Genomic DNA, 16,222 nt, shown 5'->3' with positions numbered 1-16,222 from the left:
TTATGTTTAATATGTGCTGAATTTTTAATAACTATAGCCTTTCCAAAAATGTTTGCCTCGAACTTTAAACTCCAACCTTTCTTGTTGTTCTTCAAGGACCTTCCCGCTGCGCAGACCTTTACGCAGAGCTTGTGCAACTCCAGTCTCACGTAAGATTTCAGTTAGTTGGTTAACTGTACCTACATTTCTACCGTTTTAAAATTATACCCACTTTTTTCAAGATAATATTGACTGTGTGCAATGTAGCGATGTTAAATCTGCATGTATACCCCACAAGCGGACGCATACTGACTACGCAACCAAGATATATTACCTATTTAGTTTGAGTTTATGCATTTAGTACACAATATAGAGCCACCTTGGGTCCAGGGTTTGTCTCGTGTTGTATGCCATGTTTTATTGGATAATGATATCCGTGTCTAATGTTATTAAGAAAGTAAAACACGCATAAAACATAGCAGACCAAAAATGTAATGTAACAACTCCCTTCTTCAAATCACACAAGCACATACATACACATAAAACACAAACATACAATGATGTGGGACACATATTTTATACAACTATACCAAATATATATTTAAAAGAGAGTAAACTAAAATAAATAAATATAAAAACAAACAAAACAGAAATATCCTTTTTATTATCTGTCAAGAAAATAGAAGGAAATGCGATTAGTGATTACAATTGTATTTCTCCCCATCAAATTATTGTATGTTCAGTTCAGAATATTCTCTGAAACCTTTAAAAACAGGTAGTCCATGAAGTACTAAACGTATGTAGACACTACAGCAATATTCCAGCAGAGGGCGCTATTAGTCAATTTAGTAAATTCTGGATTCAGCATTCTTTAGCTAAAATAATACATATACACACATTGCTAAATGCTGTCAGTTGTGAAATGAAACGTATCCAAGTGGTCACATAGTTTGAGATCATGGAACAAGTGCCAAGTAGGGTCAATTATCTGCTGTTTTATATTAAAGAAAAACACCTCAGACATAGATTTTCTCATGTGAAATCAGCTGGTGGAGTCTTTATTTGAGAGATAAAGCAATGTCGTAAGAAGCGACGTGTACAGGTAATTTTAAATGACATGTTACATAAACCAATAAGAATATGGAACTTTTCCTTGAGCCAATGGGAGCCTTTGTTTCATTACCTCGCGTTTCATTTCGACCATGGGTGCGTCATGTTTGTTCACCAGCACGCCCCGCTTTCTTGCCATCTGTTCTCCACTCTGACCCGCACGCCGTGTTAAAGACCAGGGTCTGACCCACATCTGAAAACAAAACATACTTTCTATTCCTTGGCGGAATAATTACTCAGATCACATACTAAAAAGTAACAATACAACCGGCATATTCAAATCCTAAATGTATTATGTTAGGTTATTCCGATGTTGAAATTCGTCAATGTGGACAAAATGCTAGATGCTTACAACTGGGTAGTTTAGCACTACACCATATCACTTATTTTGTATATAAAAAGGCAGGCTCACTTAAAGTGTAAAATAAATAAAATGTAATAGGCCTACGTAATATAATTATTACCATTATTAATACTCAAGTAAAGTCAAAATTGTACTTAAAAGTCCTTGAGTAAAGTTACTTGTCACTCGGCCCTTGCCCCTTTACAGTTCATCAATGTCGAAAATAAATAGGCTACTGATCACAGTGATACTGTTGTGAAATGTATTGTTTGAGCGAGGGCCTTAGTTTGCAGCTTCAAAATGCTTAAAAAGCGTACCAACATTTGCATATGAGAAAGCCTGTGAAAAATCTAATTACACACAAACCACATATCGAGAAAAACACAGTTCAAGGTTCCTAGAAATGTGGAAAACGAGTGCATCCAAATGGCTCTGTACTCCATTTCCTTCTCTTGGTCTCCAACTATATAATGGAGTGTGGGCTCTTTCGTGTGAAACTGTGGACTCAGACTGCGGTCAGCCACGTTGGAGCCCTGCTTGTGTTGTTTTGAAGCGAGAGCAGGATGCTAAGTAGAGCCAAAATGGCGTCAGTTTCATCTAGTGCGGAAACGGGATCCGCCCACTGCGCCGTGGCCAATCAGATCGCTCGTTTCATTCACACAGCGTTTCTGTCCCTAGCGTCCATACAGTGAAGTCAAAGGCCGCTTGAAAACCGCTCGAATGGGTTGGCGGAGAGGATTAAATCGAAACAAAACATGATCTTTTGATGGTTTACGTTCACCCAAGCAAGACTACCAGAGCACGAGTGGAGTGTTAAAGGTTCGTAGTATGCGGTGACGACGAAATAGCTACGCTGTAAACGACTTTTCGTGGATATTTTCGTTTTTTTTCGTTGGACGTCTGTTTGTTTGTCTACATGGTTATCAAGCTATCGCTAGCCTCGATTCCAGTGAGCTGCTTTCGAGCTGCGATGGTTGTCGTGAGTTTATGCGGATGTCTCCGGGCCAGTCTTTACTAAACCGACGGCGACAAATGGGACCATCCAGCATCGGGCGAAAACATCGCGGCGTTGACTAAACAATTAAGATTCAAAATCTATTTGAATCCGTGGAAATTCAGTCAGAGGTAAGTCTCATTTTGATGTTCCTGCATAGCTCACGCGTTAACAACAACAAACTGACTTGCTGCCCCCATGGTAAACTCTGCTTGATGTTTGTGCGTCAAAGGTCAACTTGCAATTTCTTCATTTACTTAGGACTGTTAACATTTATTATGTGCTACATGTTACGTATATATTTATATAACTCTGTGTTGACTGAAAATAGACATACGTTTGTAGTGTGCTGCTCTCTTTGAATGCAGGCTTTCTATGGGTATGCGTAGCTGTGTTGTGCTGATATTGTCGTTTAAAAAGTGTGTTTTTCAGTTTGGTGTAACGTTAGTTGTTCAGTTGTTTCTACACGTTCTCGCTTGTTTTAAATACGTCGCCATATGTGATAGGCCTGGCATTTTAAGTGTTTACATTTTAGGACAAGATTATAATGTGTTGACCAAGCAACTAGTGGTGCATACATTGATACAATATGTATACATGGATACTAATAGACTAGCATGTGTTTTTTTAGGCTTTTCTTGGAAGCAAACATTTATTAACTTACACTGTCCATCTTAAGTAAGTTTTACAGTAATGTTTGGCTCAAATGTGTTGGTTACTTTCAGTATTAGCCCCTTGGAACACGTGTAATACCATTGACACTAATTATCATTGCATTGTCAGAAGAGTGTGATATAACACCGAGATGTTTACATATTGTTGCTTGTCACAGTTGCACTAGTTATTTGGCGATTGATCTCGAGCAATACTAGCCTACCTGCTTTTCCAGTTAAGTGTGCCCAGCGTCATAAATTCCACTCATGAGCTCTATGTCTTGTCCATTTGCTGGTCTGTTCCAGCACTAAAGTAAAATGGATGTGTGGCCTGTCTATAAGGTAAGCATAGGTTAGGTTATTTGAACTAAACCCACAAAGAACATGTGTGTGCTTTGTAGGACTATTTAAAGAACAGTGCTTCGAAATTCCCAGACAGGCTATCTGTATTTATCAGCAAGTGCCTGTATAGTTAGACTAACAGTGAACTGCGTGGATGGATACCTGTCACAATTACCCAAGTTAGTTCAGTGGAGTGCCTGTGTTTTCTGTGTTAAATGTCATATAAAGGAGGGGCACAACAAGAGGTGGATTTGAGCTGAACTGGAATATGGAGGAGAAGCTCTTGACTTTGGTGCAGTACCAATGCTGTGGAAAACACTGCAGTGCCGCTGGTGGTGTTTTCCACCAAGATACTGAGAGTGTTTTAGCTTGTTGGGGCGTTCATGTTGACTACACTGCAGAGGCAGTGATGCATATCTCTGTCTCCCTTGAGCTCGCGTAGGTCCTATTTCTCTGTGCTATAGTTAAAGCCTCGAATGGTATCACATGCCCAATTCTGTTATACAAAGAGATTAGGATGTGTGGGATTTAAAAACAAACAAGATTTAGCAGAGTTATTTTGAGAAACAGGATCTGTAAAACATTACCATATATCACCCATGTGTTTACATTGTGAATGTGGGATAACCCACACATGGAATGACAATCTCATTTAAACTAAAGTTTGTCTTTAACACATGGTGTGTCAATACATTACTTTTATGGTCTTGTACTATATGCTGTTAACACATTTTTCACAGTTCTGTTTATATAATGGGTATGTGCATATATTTTAACCTATTTGTTTTTTACTCATAAGTAGCCATTCCAAGACAGTATGGAGGACAGTGTTGTGTGGTCACCTTAATCAAAATGAATGACATTTAATGCTGATATTTGCCGTTAATGCAGAATAATTATAATATATATACATACCAGGGATATTTCAGTCAAAATATATCTCGTCATGAGTAAGGACCAGTGCCATGCTATTTGGCCTTCCTGAACTTTGCGTACCACCAGGTTCCCATTAGCGATCGCTAGATTTTGCCCCGGTTCCAAAAGTCCTATGAGAGAGAATTAAACCTTGCCATCTGCTTGCAACAGGAAATGGAGTTGTGCTTGGGTCAGAAAGCTCATGAGCTGTGATTGTAGCTTGGGGTTATATGTTTTGTGCAGGCCTCATAGAAAAACAGGCAACAATTCTATTTGTCTTATCTTCCATTGCCTAACAGTTGCCCTTGTGTCTCAAGCTCCATTAATAGTCGTTTTGACCGGATGCAGAACATTAACTAACAAAGTGCTGTTGTTAAACAAGCCTGGTTGCCATGTTCTTCCTCCATCTTAATATGTTAGCTTGCCATCTCATTCTTTAGTAGATCACAATATATTTTTGTGAAAGACAGGTTGATTTGTAGACAAACACAACTGAGTCCCTGCCTCTTTAAAAAAAACTTAACAAAAGTGAAAGCTTAAGCACAATATGCTCATGATTGTGGTGATTGGGTGGCTTGACAGTCAAATTTCATAGACCCAAAGACCAGAGTTTGAGTACAAATGGCATGAAAGTATGAATATATGTTATGCATGTCAGGGATGATGTGCTAGAGAAGGCAGTTTTTAAAAAATGTGCAGAGACCACTGCAGTAGTTGCTAAGCAGATATCATTCTTCTAAATATGACTCTGCATATTAACTTTTTACAGGGTGTCTGCGGGGTCTTAAAAAGTATTAAAAATTGATAAATCAATTTAGCGAAAATTAAGGCTATTAAAAAGTATTAAACGGCATTTTCCAAGGTATTAAATGTTGTAGCTTGTTTTCAATAAGTATATAAATTGTCCAAAAAGGTAGTATTCTAAAGTTTGCCTGAATGTAATCATTGCGTAGGTGTGTAGTGTGATTTTGTGTAGTTTTATTTATGGCATCCCATTGGATTTGATGTCATCTGAACAGGACATCGCACGCTCACTGACTGACTGCTGCTTGATAGCGCGCGAAGGCCCGTTTACGCCGGTTGTTAAACAACATCGTTATGGGGAAATGCAAGTATGCATCTCTTGGGAACAATGCCTAAATCAAATACTACTTTCTAATGGTTTCTTTTTCTAATAAACCTTGAATTGGGTTGGTCACACAATTCATTCTCTTGTGCTTTGTTCTATCTGAATTATGATAAGGAGTTATCACAAGCTGTTTAGTTGTGCTATCTTACAATCAAAACTGTATAGTAAATGTGAGGTAAAGTGTCGCCAATGTAACCGGTTGGAATTCGAAGTGGCGATGAGGTCTTAAAATGTATGGAAAGGGTCTTAAAAAAGGTCTTAAAATGTATTAAATTTGACTTCAGTATTCCTGCATATACCCTGTTTTAACAGCAAGGCTTACTAAATCCACAAGAATACCACATTAGTCAAACTGCACACCAATTTCCTGCATGTTGCATGCTTTTGTTGAGAAATCAATAGAGCTGCCCTCAACTAAAGATGTTAGTAGTCGACCAATAGTCGTCAGTTCTGGCGATTAGTTGACTATCGCCACACGTTTATGATTATTATTATTATTATAAGAAAGAACGTTATTATAAAATCATTGTAAGTTGTGCTTCACAAAATATAAAATAAACAGCAGAGGCTCCGGTAAGGATTTTTAATGTGTGTTGGAACAAGCAGTGAAGACACACACTGAACATTTAGTTAATTTATTCTCTCATTCTTATCTGAATATGACAAACCAATAAAAACACAGCAAAAGGAAACACCGAAAATATGCGAATCGGGGGGGAAAAACCTCCGTATTACGCCCTCATCAATTTAACGTTTTCTGAGGTCAGAAATGATATATTATAGGCCTGACTCACTGCTGCTGTTTTCCTCCGATTATGAGAAAGGCGCACGCGTTGTAGGGGATAACCTCCGTGTTTTGTTATGATGTGCACTCGGCCGGCTGTGGATATGGAGGCAACTTTTCACCTGCAGAGTTTGCATGTCCCCCTGTGGGGGTTTACAGGCTCAGAAAGATTCACACTTGCAGTGTTTCCCTCAGATCTGAAATCTACTTGTGGTGGTAGCCGAGAACGGGGGGGGGGAAGCAGATCCTTCACGCGATAGCAGAGCGAACAGGTACAGGAGGGGTAGTTAATCGATCGCAGATAGCGTCGTGCTCGCGGGCATGCAAAATATACTTTGGCGGACGCCCAAGTAAAGTCTATGTGTGGGAGACCCTGCACTTGCCTGATAAGATTAACTTAATGACCAGGCACAGCTCTGAATGAAGTCTGAGGGGCTTTCCAGTTTAGTCGACTAACTGGCGACAGCCCTAGAAATCAAGACATTTAAAGAACCATGGGGTTTTAGTAACTACGATGGGCATTTGTCAACATTTTCTGGCATTTTATGGACCATCCATTGAGAAAATGTTTTCTCTACATGTTGTCACTGCGGGATTCTCAGCTGAACATCTTCAACATAACGTTTGCTTAAACCTTTCTTCTCTGACTACAACATATTTGTGTTGTGGGTCGGACTGAAGAAAGGTCATGGCTGGTCAAAAAGTAATTTGTGGATGGGCCACTAAAATACACTTAAGGTAACTACAGAGTGCGGATCTTTATGGTTTTTGGGTGGATTGTTTGGATGTACATGACCACTTTGGATTGCTTTTCTCTGACCACCATTGGTCTGCATCTTCCATTTGCTCGATTTAAGGTTGTACAAATAAAAGTTACATTTACTATTCTCCACTTTCGTCAATTGGAAACAAAAAAAGACCAAGTTTAGTAGAGATAGCTGCGCCATACAATGTTGTGGAAACAGCATTTGATCAGAAAGTAGTAGGCATTCAGTTCCACAAAAACGTTTCGATATAAATTAGGGATTGTTAAGGGTGCAAATGGTGGATCTTTTTCTGCCCACTTAAAACACGTGATAATAATGATAAGATGCTGACAGTGTGCAGTACATTTAGCAATATCTCCCTTGATGGGCTGAGAAACCATCTTCTTGAGATTCATTTTGAAGAATTATACAGCTAGTTGTAAGAGGGGGAAGAAGGCTATTGCTGCAATTCCAGCACCCACTCTGCCTGCCCTCTGTCCGGGCAGGCTCTCCCCTCCCCCCTCTTGTGCTGAGAGAGTGGTCCTTTTAGGTAAACAAGCATGGCTGCTCCTGTTTCTTGCCTCTCTTTGTCTGTCTCTGCCTTTCTTTTTCTCTCTCTGTCTCTGTTTCTCCCTCATTCCCTTCTCATCCTCCCTGTTTGAGTTGTGTAAATCTTTTATAGCTGCTATTCTACCAGCACAATCTCTGCGGAGACTCGAATGGCATCTGAAGCCCTTTGAAATTCAGCCTTTGCCCCCTCCTCTACCCTCCAAGTAAAATGGAACAAAATGGCGGGCCCCAATCCTGCGGTTTCCCTCAGGGACTGTGGAGCCTCATTTTGGGGTTTAGGAGGTCCTGGTGGTTGATAGCATCTTTAACTCGTGATAGGTTGTGCTTACTTCCTAACCTTCCACTGCTCTGCTCTTGATAATATTTTCTCTTCCCTGAGTCTCTTGCACATCAAAGGGACACGATCTCTATTCTGGCATGCTGCTGTTCCTCCAGAAAAGTGGTTTTAACGGACTTGACTTCTGATCTCTGATCAAAGCTCAGAAAAATAAAATGTTGTGCTCTTGTTTTTTATTTGAAACATAGTGATATGCTTGATACGAATTTTAAATATACAAAACATTTTAAAAACGTCACACAGAAGTAAACTCCCGTAGATTGATATTTTGGCATTTCTAGCAAAAATACATTATAACATCGGCTAACCAACAACTTGGCTTGGTTGCCATATTGATATAAGTATTCAAAACCACATGATAAGATTATGTTAAGAACCACTAATAAATGTAGTTGTTATACATTTATGTAAAAGGTTGTTTGTTTGACCAATTACGTACAGTGGGCATGCTTATACATGCCACTTAATGTAGGGCTGACACGCAAATTGTTGCTATCGCTCAAAAATATCTTGTTTGTGGATGTAGGCAGTATGAGCATTATAAAATGCTAAATTGAACTGTGTAACTGTTGCCATCTTAAACAACAAAGTCAGCAAGGCCTGCAACCGGTTTTGTTACTTTAACCACTGCTAGTCAAGGCTGATGTCTATTGCTTTCTTCGGGAAACGTGTCACGTAATAGGACTGTGACAAGTCAGGGAACAACATGTGATGACTTGTAAGACCCAATAAGGAAGGGAATAGGGTAACATCGTTTTTCAGATGTCTACGGCAGTCAAGACTACAACAGAATCTTTTAACTAAAGGAGGGTCAGCCGCATTTTCAATCATCTCTTTATAGGTGTTAGAAAACGCTGGATGTGTTTGGAGGCTAGACATAAACATAGCAAAAGTTTTAAAACAGATATGTAATAGTGTGGTTGTTGCCTTAGTTTTATTCGGAAACATCCTAAAGAAGTTTAGCCGTTATAGGTGCAAGGTTGTCTCCCTGTTAATTTACTAATGGCTGATATAATTTGTAACCTTATTCACATCATTCCAGTAGTTTTATACTTTGATCAACATACTTTTCATAGACTTGCAACTATTGCAATATCAGATTAGTTGCTCAATGGTTTATCTTAGAGAACAGTGATATAGAACAACGTCTTGGATATAATAATAACCTTTCCCTTTGTGCGTGTAGTTCACACTAGACTTACCTGAGTAGGTAAGCTATTAGACAAATGGCTGTGGGCCTCAGTCTTCTAGGCAGGCATGAATTAAGGGTTATTTTTTTTTCATTTAATCGTTTATTTGACGAGGGACAGTGCACATTGATGAACATTAAAAACAAATAATGCTTTAAAAACGTAAACATGCCGGATTTTAGCTTTGAGCTAGTTTCCATCCGTAGTCCCTCACATATAACATTTAAGAACATGACATTTATATACATATACATGTACTCTTTACACAAACGTTTTTGTTTTGATTGGATTTGCTGCTGAGCAGAAGGCTGCATGGGATGATGTATTATCCATACATAGCTTTGGTAATGTTCTGAGGTTAGTCGGCCAGGTCTTGGAGCGGGTGGCAGAGACCGTCTGTGTGATGTGTCCCTCTGGGCTCGGCTGTTCTGGTCTGTTCAGACTGTTGCTGACACGCAGGAAAAAAGACGAGACAGCCTTACCTGCCCGGAGACACTTGGCTTTGCATCTTTTCCTCCTAAAAGTGAAAGCATTTTTATGCTTTTTGTTTCACTGAGATGGAGCAGGATGTTGTGTCCAGTCAAACCAACCTTTGTCACCCTCAAGGTTCAAGGTTCAAGGTTCTTTATTGTCAAACTAACATAGCTACAGAGTAATTATGTCGTTGAAAATCTTAGGTCACAGGCTTCTCAGGCTTCTCCAACAATGCAACATAATAATACAGATAAAAAATGGTCTAGGATTTATTGCCATAACAATAATTGCTAAGTGTTGTTCCAAGAGGCAAACAACTTTTAGCTTTTATCTTTCTTTCATGTTGGGCATAAACCTTAGGATGAGATAGGGGGTTGGGTGTTAGGACGAAGTGTTGGGTGGGGGAGGTTAGAGGTGGTGTGGCCTGGCTGAATCTCAATCCCCAAGGTCCTTCAGCAGGGCCGGCCTTTTGATGGGCCAGCTGCAGCCATTCATCCAGCCATTTACATTGAAATGCAACAACAGGAAGGGGGAGGGGAGGACTGTGGGGAGATGGGCCTCTGCGCCTGTGCGGGTGGGATGTGAATACATCCCACCCGTATCTAAATACCAAAGAGATGAGGTCCGTCAGTCGGGGCCCATGCCCCTGCTCACCAATACACGCAGCCATACTTTGCCCCCCCCGCCCCCCGCATACTGTGGGGCAGTTTACTCGACACAAAGGATCTAAGCACCCTTTCTGACCAGTACATGCATTTTCCCCACTCAGCTCTTTTCTTTCTTTACAGCCGGTGGCTATAAAGAGGCTGTGATTCATCCCACTGTCTGTTTTAACTGCGCTTTACTGTTACACCTATTTCTGATGCGCCTTTTTGTACTTTATATTCGTCATATTTTATGGTTAATAGCTTCCAGACAGTTTAATTACTTTTGTGATTGTTTTTGTCATGGCTTATTTATTTAGATTCTGGACAGAAATCCTGTTAAAACTGAAATGAATAGCATGACTTTACTGTTTTATTTGTGATCATTGAGATAAAGGATACAAGAATGTCTCCATGAGAACATGCCATAATGATCAAATACTGTGTCATAGTATTAAATACAGCTATTCAATATTTTGGCTTTTGATACATTTTACATACACCAAATAATCATCTTGCCTGCTGACCTAAGCACCAATACAATGTCAGGCAAGTTACCAACTAGAGGTTGTTACATTGGAGGACATATCGTTATTATCTGACTTCTGTTTTGATGTAGCTCCTAGTGACACTTTAAGTACTCGAACTACAGGACTGCGTGTTCAAATCCCGAACATTAGATAACAAAAGAGACGACCCAGAGGGGTTGAGACCCCATTTACACGCAAACGCATACGAAACGCAAACTAACCGAATACGATATCAAAAAAGTATTCCGTTCACATGACACCGCTCGGGAGCGCTGGAGACGCTGTAGTACATATGCCGGGCCTGTAAGTGGCGCTGTACTTCCGCACGAGACCGCTCGAAAGCGATGGAGACGCTGTAGTACATATGCCGGGCCTGTAAGTGGCGCTGTACTTCCGCACGAGACCGCTCGAAAGCGATGGAGACGCTGTAGTACATATGCCGGGCCTGTAAGTGGCGCTGTACTTTCGCCACAAAATACACCAAAAGCAGCGAAGAAGACCCCCGAGCATGGTTGCCAATGTTTGCCCTTCTGTTTATGCCCCGCGGTGGATTTAGCAACATGTAGTTCAACTGTTCATGTAATTCTCCATGTCCACTTGTTGCTGATGGTTGTGGTAGAGGAGCTGTAGATTTTGCACTAACATCTGTAGCATGGTCAGTAGCAGTAGCCAGTAGCTACTGACCATGCTACAGCAGTGAGCAGCAGAGGTGGGGCTATGGCTTCATCGTTATCAGGAAATGATCGTATAGGGCGTACACACGGAGCCATTTGGCCCCCCAGAGCGTTCCGTTTGCAGATCTATCCACCTTGGGACCCGTTATCGTTTGCGGGGTCCGTTTCCGCGTTTGCGGAAGAGAAAAGTAGCGGATACAACCGTTTGCGCTCTCGTGTAAACAGCACATAACAGGATGGGAGAAAAATAAAGGTTATGCTGCCCCTTTAACAGTAACTTTGAGTGTCGGCAATTATTCCTCCACCTCATGGATTCTGAACGCACTTATGGGATGGTAAAAAAGGTATCGCAAGGGAGGTCTGTGCTTTTAGAAAGTTTTCCTTTTAGTATTTCCAGATTGAAAAACCAATAGAATAATGATTACATTTTTTCCTACTTTTTTCGTTTCGGTGTTAGGAAACGACGACTCACCTTTGGATCCATTATATTGCTTATTTTTTATTTCAGTGCCAGTATGTATATCTTTGTTTTTATGTTGGCAAACGTCAGCGTGCAGAGTTTTTACAAGGAAAGCTCTGGATCTCCGGTGGTGAGGAGCAGCGTGCTACAGTGAGAATAGCTGGTCCACCTTAAAGGTCAGCCCACCTTAAGTGTGACTGTAAGCCGTTGTAGTTGTTGCTGGCTTTGGGCTCACCCCCTTTACTTTGATCCGTCTGTTGCTAAAAGGAAATATGAACCTTGCTTGGGCTTTTAGGAGTTGTTAACATTTATTCACCAACAAAAACACTCTACACACACTGCAATGCTACGTTTACAGCTAAGGTTACTGTCAGCAACAATAATTTCTAAGCTGCTGCATAGTGACCTACAATAGAATCACTCTTTCATGCTCATAAAGTCTTCTGACAGACCAAACATATGATTTTGAAAGTGTGATCATCACTTTACTTTCTCTTTGATACAAGAAGCGGAATGACAACACATGTGGTGTTTCCAATTTTAGCTCACACACTTACTTTCTACATTGCTGTGTCTTGTAAAAAATTGTGAAATGCAACATTGACATCTAAAAAATAGTCAACAGAATAAACAAAGTAAAACTAATCATAAGTTGCAGTCCTAAATCATATTCAAAACAATGTTGTCAAGTCAGATAAGGTGAAAATAAAAGGTCTTGTCTTTTCTCTGTGCCGGGTAGGAAGTAGCTGTGTTTAACCAGAGCAGTCAGCAGGGAGTGGAAAATCACATCATCCTCAGTCAGCCTGCTCAGGGACTTTCCCTCCTGAATATGTGGCACTTCTTAAAGCTACAGGCCGCTATGTGTTTGGCCTTTGTGTTAAAGCTGGTAGATCCACATTGTATGTCTGTGTTGCACACTGTGAAACCACTTCACCTAGTTATTTGTTTTGCCCAGAAAGGAAGCAGTCTAAAAGAGAAGTAGAAAATAGGAGAACAGGAAATATAGAAGACATTTTAGGCTGTCCTAGAGCTACCAATAATCTTTCCAGCATTTCACTGCGTTTGTCTGCCAAGGCCAGGAATAGTCACAGATCTTTGACTGGTCGACTAGAGTTAACCAGGCTCTGATCTTTAAAGTCCTCTTTTATACTAGAACCTTCTTTCCTATAAATACATCGACTTGTTTTTGTGCCCATCTGTTTTTTTTATGCGTGTGTGTGTGTGTGTGTGTGTGTGTGTGTGTGTGGTTGTGTGTGTGCCTGTGTCACTCATACTCCCTGCAGTGATTCTTTTTATAGAAACAGCAGCCAGCAGTGTAATCTCTGGTGTGGATGTAGGACAGTGTTTTATTCCTCCTCATTACTTATGCAAAGCCAGTTCTCACAATCACTGCATATCCTGTTTGAATTTACTGTTTTCTTAGAAAAAGTTTAGCCCTTCAAAGATCATAGCGATGTTTATGCATGTTTTAGGCCCCGCTCACACGGGAACGTTTGCGTTTATGCACAGTATGCGTATTCAAAAAAGTCTTCCGTTCACATGCATTCGTTTCATTTAACGTGTCTGTTCAAACGAGGCCGCTGGAAACGCTGTAGTACATATGCCGGGACTGTAAGTGGCGCTGTAACTTCCGCCAAAATACACCAAAAGCCGCGAAGAAGAGCAGCCCGAGCAGCCCCGCTGCAATGTTGCCATGGCTACCCTTCTGTTTAAGCCCCGCGGTGGATTTAGCAACATGTAGTTCATGTAATTCTCCATGTCCACTTGTTGCTGATGGTTGTGGTAGAGGAGCTGTAGATTTTGCACTAATATCTGTAGCATGGTCAGTAGCAGTAGCACTAGCAGTAGCTACTGACAGGAGGAAGTGTGTGGCGATTGCTGGTATTCAGCGGGATATAGTAATTTCCTCAGCATATGGATAAATGCAACGGGGAAGTTAACTGAAATAAACCGAATCTGTGGATATTGCATCGACCGACCAAGAAGCACGTCTCTGTGGAGAGGACCTGCTCAGAAAGAGAGATATTCTCTACAAACACCGGGTGAGATCGCACCTTTGTCAATATAATGGATCAATGCATGAAATCTGACTCTGTTTATTTTGTTTAAGGAGTATATTGCGCATTAACAATTCTGGTTTGCCTTTTATAATATTATTTCATTCAAGAACCCCTTGTGCGTTTAATTAACACAGCTATTTTTGATAGTTGCTACAGCAGTGAGCAGGAGAGTTGGGGCTATCGCTATTTTTTCAGGAAATATTCGTATAGAGGTGATTACACAGACTCGGTTGACCCCCCAGAGCGTTTCGTTTGCAAATCTATCCACCTTGGGACCCGTTATCGTTTGTGGGGTCAGTTTCTATCGGCCTCGTGTAAATAATAGGGCTATATACGCACGCGAAACTATGCAGATACAAGCAGTTTTCTCCTCGTGTAAACGGCGCCTTAGTGCAGGTGCTACACATTATGTAAACCTGTTGTTACTGCTAGTCCTTTCATATAAACAGAAATATTCAGTTCCTAGCTTTAAATGTAGGTTTTTTAATCTTGAAATTGCTTTACATAAAAATGTTGTAGTAATACATTCTAAAGTGTCTTTAACCTGTTTCACGCCTTCCCCCCGGTACCGGGCGGATAAACGCGTCATTTGCAGGAAACAACGTCTAAGGAATCTTAATATTGAATAAAACTATGAATGTGTTATATCCATGTAACGGGAAGAAACTCAGCTAACTGATCTTTTTAATTTTTTTTTTCAAAAAAAACCCACAATGCTAGCACTCAGCCTCTGAATTAGCCTCGATCGAAAAAACGGGACCGACAAAGGCACATAAACTCACTCAGAACTCCCTTATTACTTATCCTAGATGCACAACCAAACACTATTTTTTGGTGTCCTGGAGACACTGAATCTAACGGTGCCCACCTCAACACTCAGTGATAAACATTCGCGACGCTATCAACGAAAGCGTACATCATCACATGTGGAGCCAAGAAGCTAAACATGTAAATATGGCTCACCTTGGTCAAAAGTGGTCTTCAATGGCATTAAAACGATAAAAAAACGATGCTGCAGTTAATCCATAGGTTCATCCTATGTGTCTGTGCCTTCTTTGAAATTATTTCTGATAATCCATAAGCAATACAACTGCGTTTTAGTTTCCAAACTCCAGAAGGAGACATTCCTCCAGTTTAGTTTCGCTTTCCACACGCGAAGCGGCAACATTTTTTCTTTATAATGTGTGTCTATGTGAGTCTCCTCCTTCGATTCTATTGGCTCTAACGGTCACAAGGGTATGTCAACCAACCAGATCGAGCAAGGGGGGCCAGAGATAGGTCAAATCCACCCAAATGACCCCAGATGGCCCAGTTTTTGGCTAAATCTCTCTAAAAAGGTCAAATGTCACTTGTTTTGCATCAATCTTGATACAGGGTACTTATTATATGTTGTACTTTGGATTCCTAAAGCTTTTAGTCTACTAACCCATCATCCAAGGGTAGTTTTCACTATCTGTAAAAAATAATTTTTGGACGGACACTATAATTTACAGTTTTTTACTATGTAAAATCTGAATTTTCTTTAAAATAAAAAACATTTATATTGATTCTGACACTTCTACATCCAACTCACAGGTTTATCATTACTTTGAGAAAAGATTATTAATTTAACCCTTTTAGAAGGGAAGATATGGTCATTTGTTCTGGGAATGTCATTTTCGAGCCTGAGACCTGAAAAACAGGCTCAGAGTGGAACAGGTTAACACATTGATATACGGAGCTTGTGAGAAGAAATTCCTACTGGTTAATAAACTTGTGTTAGCAGTGTAAGCTCAAGGCCCGATTAGTTTTTGGCTACATCCACACGGCTATGTTTTTGTTTTGGAACAGCTCTTTAAAAGAAACTATTTCTCTAAACACTGGTAATTTCAGAAATGATGATCTTTTATTTAAAAAAGCATGAAAACACATATCACATTAGCATTCACATGGCGTGCCGGTGTAAACAGGAAGCATATCCTCTACCCAGTGGTTGGTTGCTTAGTTACGGAGTATCATCGTGCCTGTATAATAAAAGGTCCTGTTTGATATTTAGGATCTGCTTCTATCTTTTTGGCACACATTCTCAAATCAGTTGAATAATAGTTAAGAATGATTATTAAATACAGAGTTTACCTGGACGACAGCTGCTAGCATATAAGAAGGTTGGCAATGCCTGTAATTTGTTATCCTTGTTAAATTACCCACTTGAAGTCACGCAGTAATCAAGGCTGATGTCATTTCTTTGTGTCACATGATAGGGGCGTGACAAATCAGGGAAAGCTAAGGCGACTGATTAGACCCAATCA

General features: G+C 40.3%; 1 protein-coding gene across 3 annotated transcripts in view; it reads left to right on the top strand.

The window, feature by feature from the left end:
• Window positions 1-2,137: 2,137 nt before the first annotated feature.
• ankrd11 (ankyrin repeat domain 11) overlaps window positions 2,138-16,222 on the top strand; it is a 103,928-nt gene continuing 89,843 nt past the window's right edge. For all 3 annotated transcript variants that reach the window (XM_034116568.1, XM_034116567.1, XM_034116566.1), the window contains exon 1: window positions 2,138-2,557. The gene's annotated coding sequence lies outside the window, so the exon portion shown is untranslated. The remainder of the gene's footprint in view (window positions 2,558-16,222) is intronic.

The sequence above is a fragment of the Trematomus bernacchii genome, unplaced genomic scaffold, assembly GCF_902827165.1.
Source record: "Trematomus bernacchii unplaced genomic scaffold, fTreBer1.1, whole genome shotgun sequence".
Classification (NCBI taxonomy): Eukaryota; Metazoa; Chordata; class Actinopteri; order Perciformes; family Nototheniidae; genus Trematomus; species Trematomus bernacchii.
This window is presented reverse-complemented; position numbering and strand designations above follow the sequence as displayed.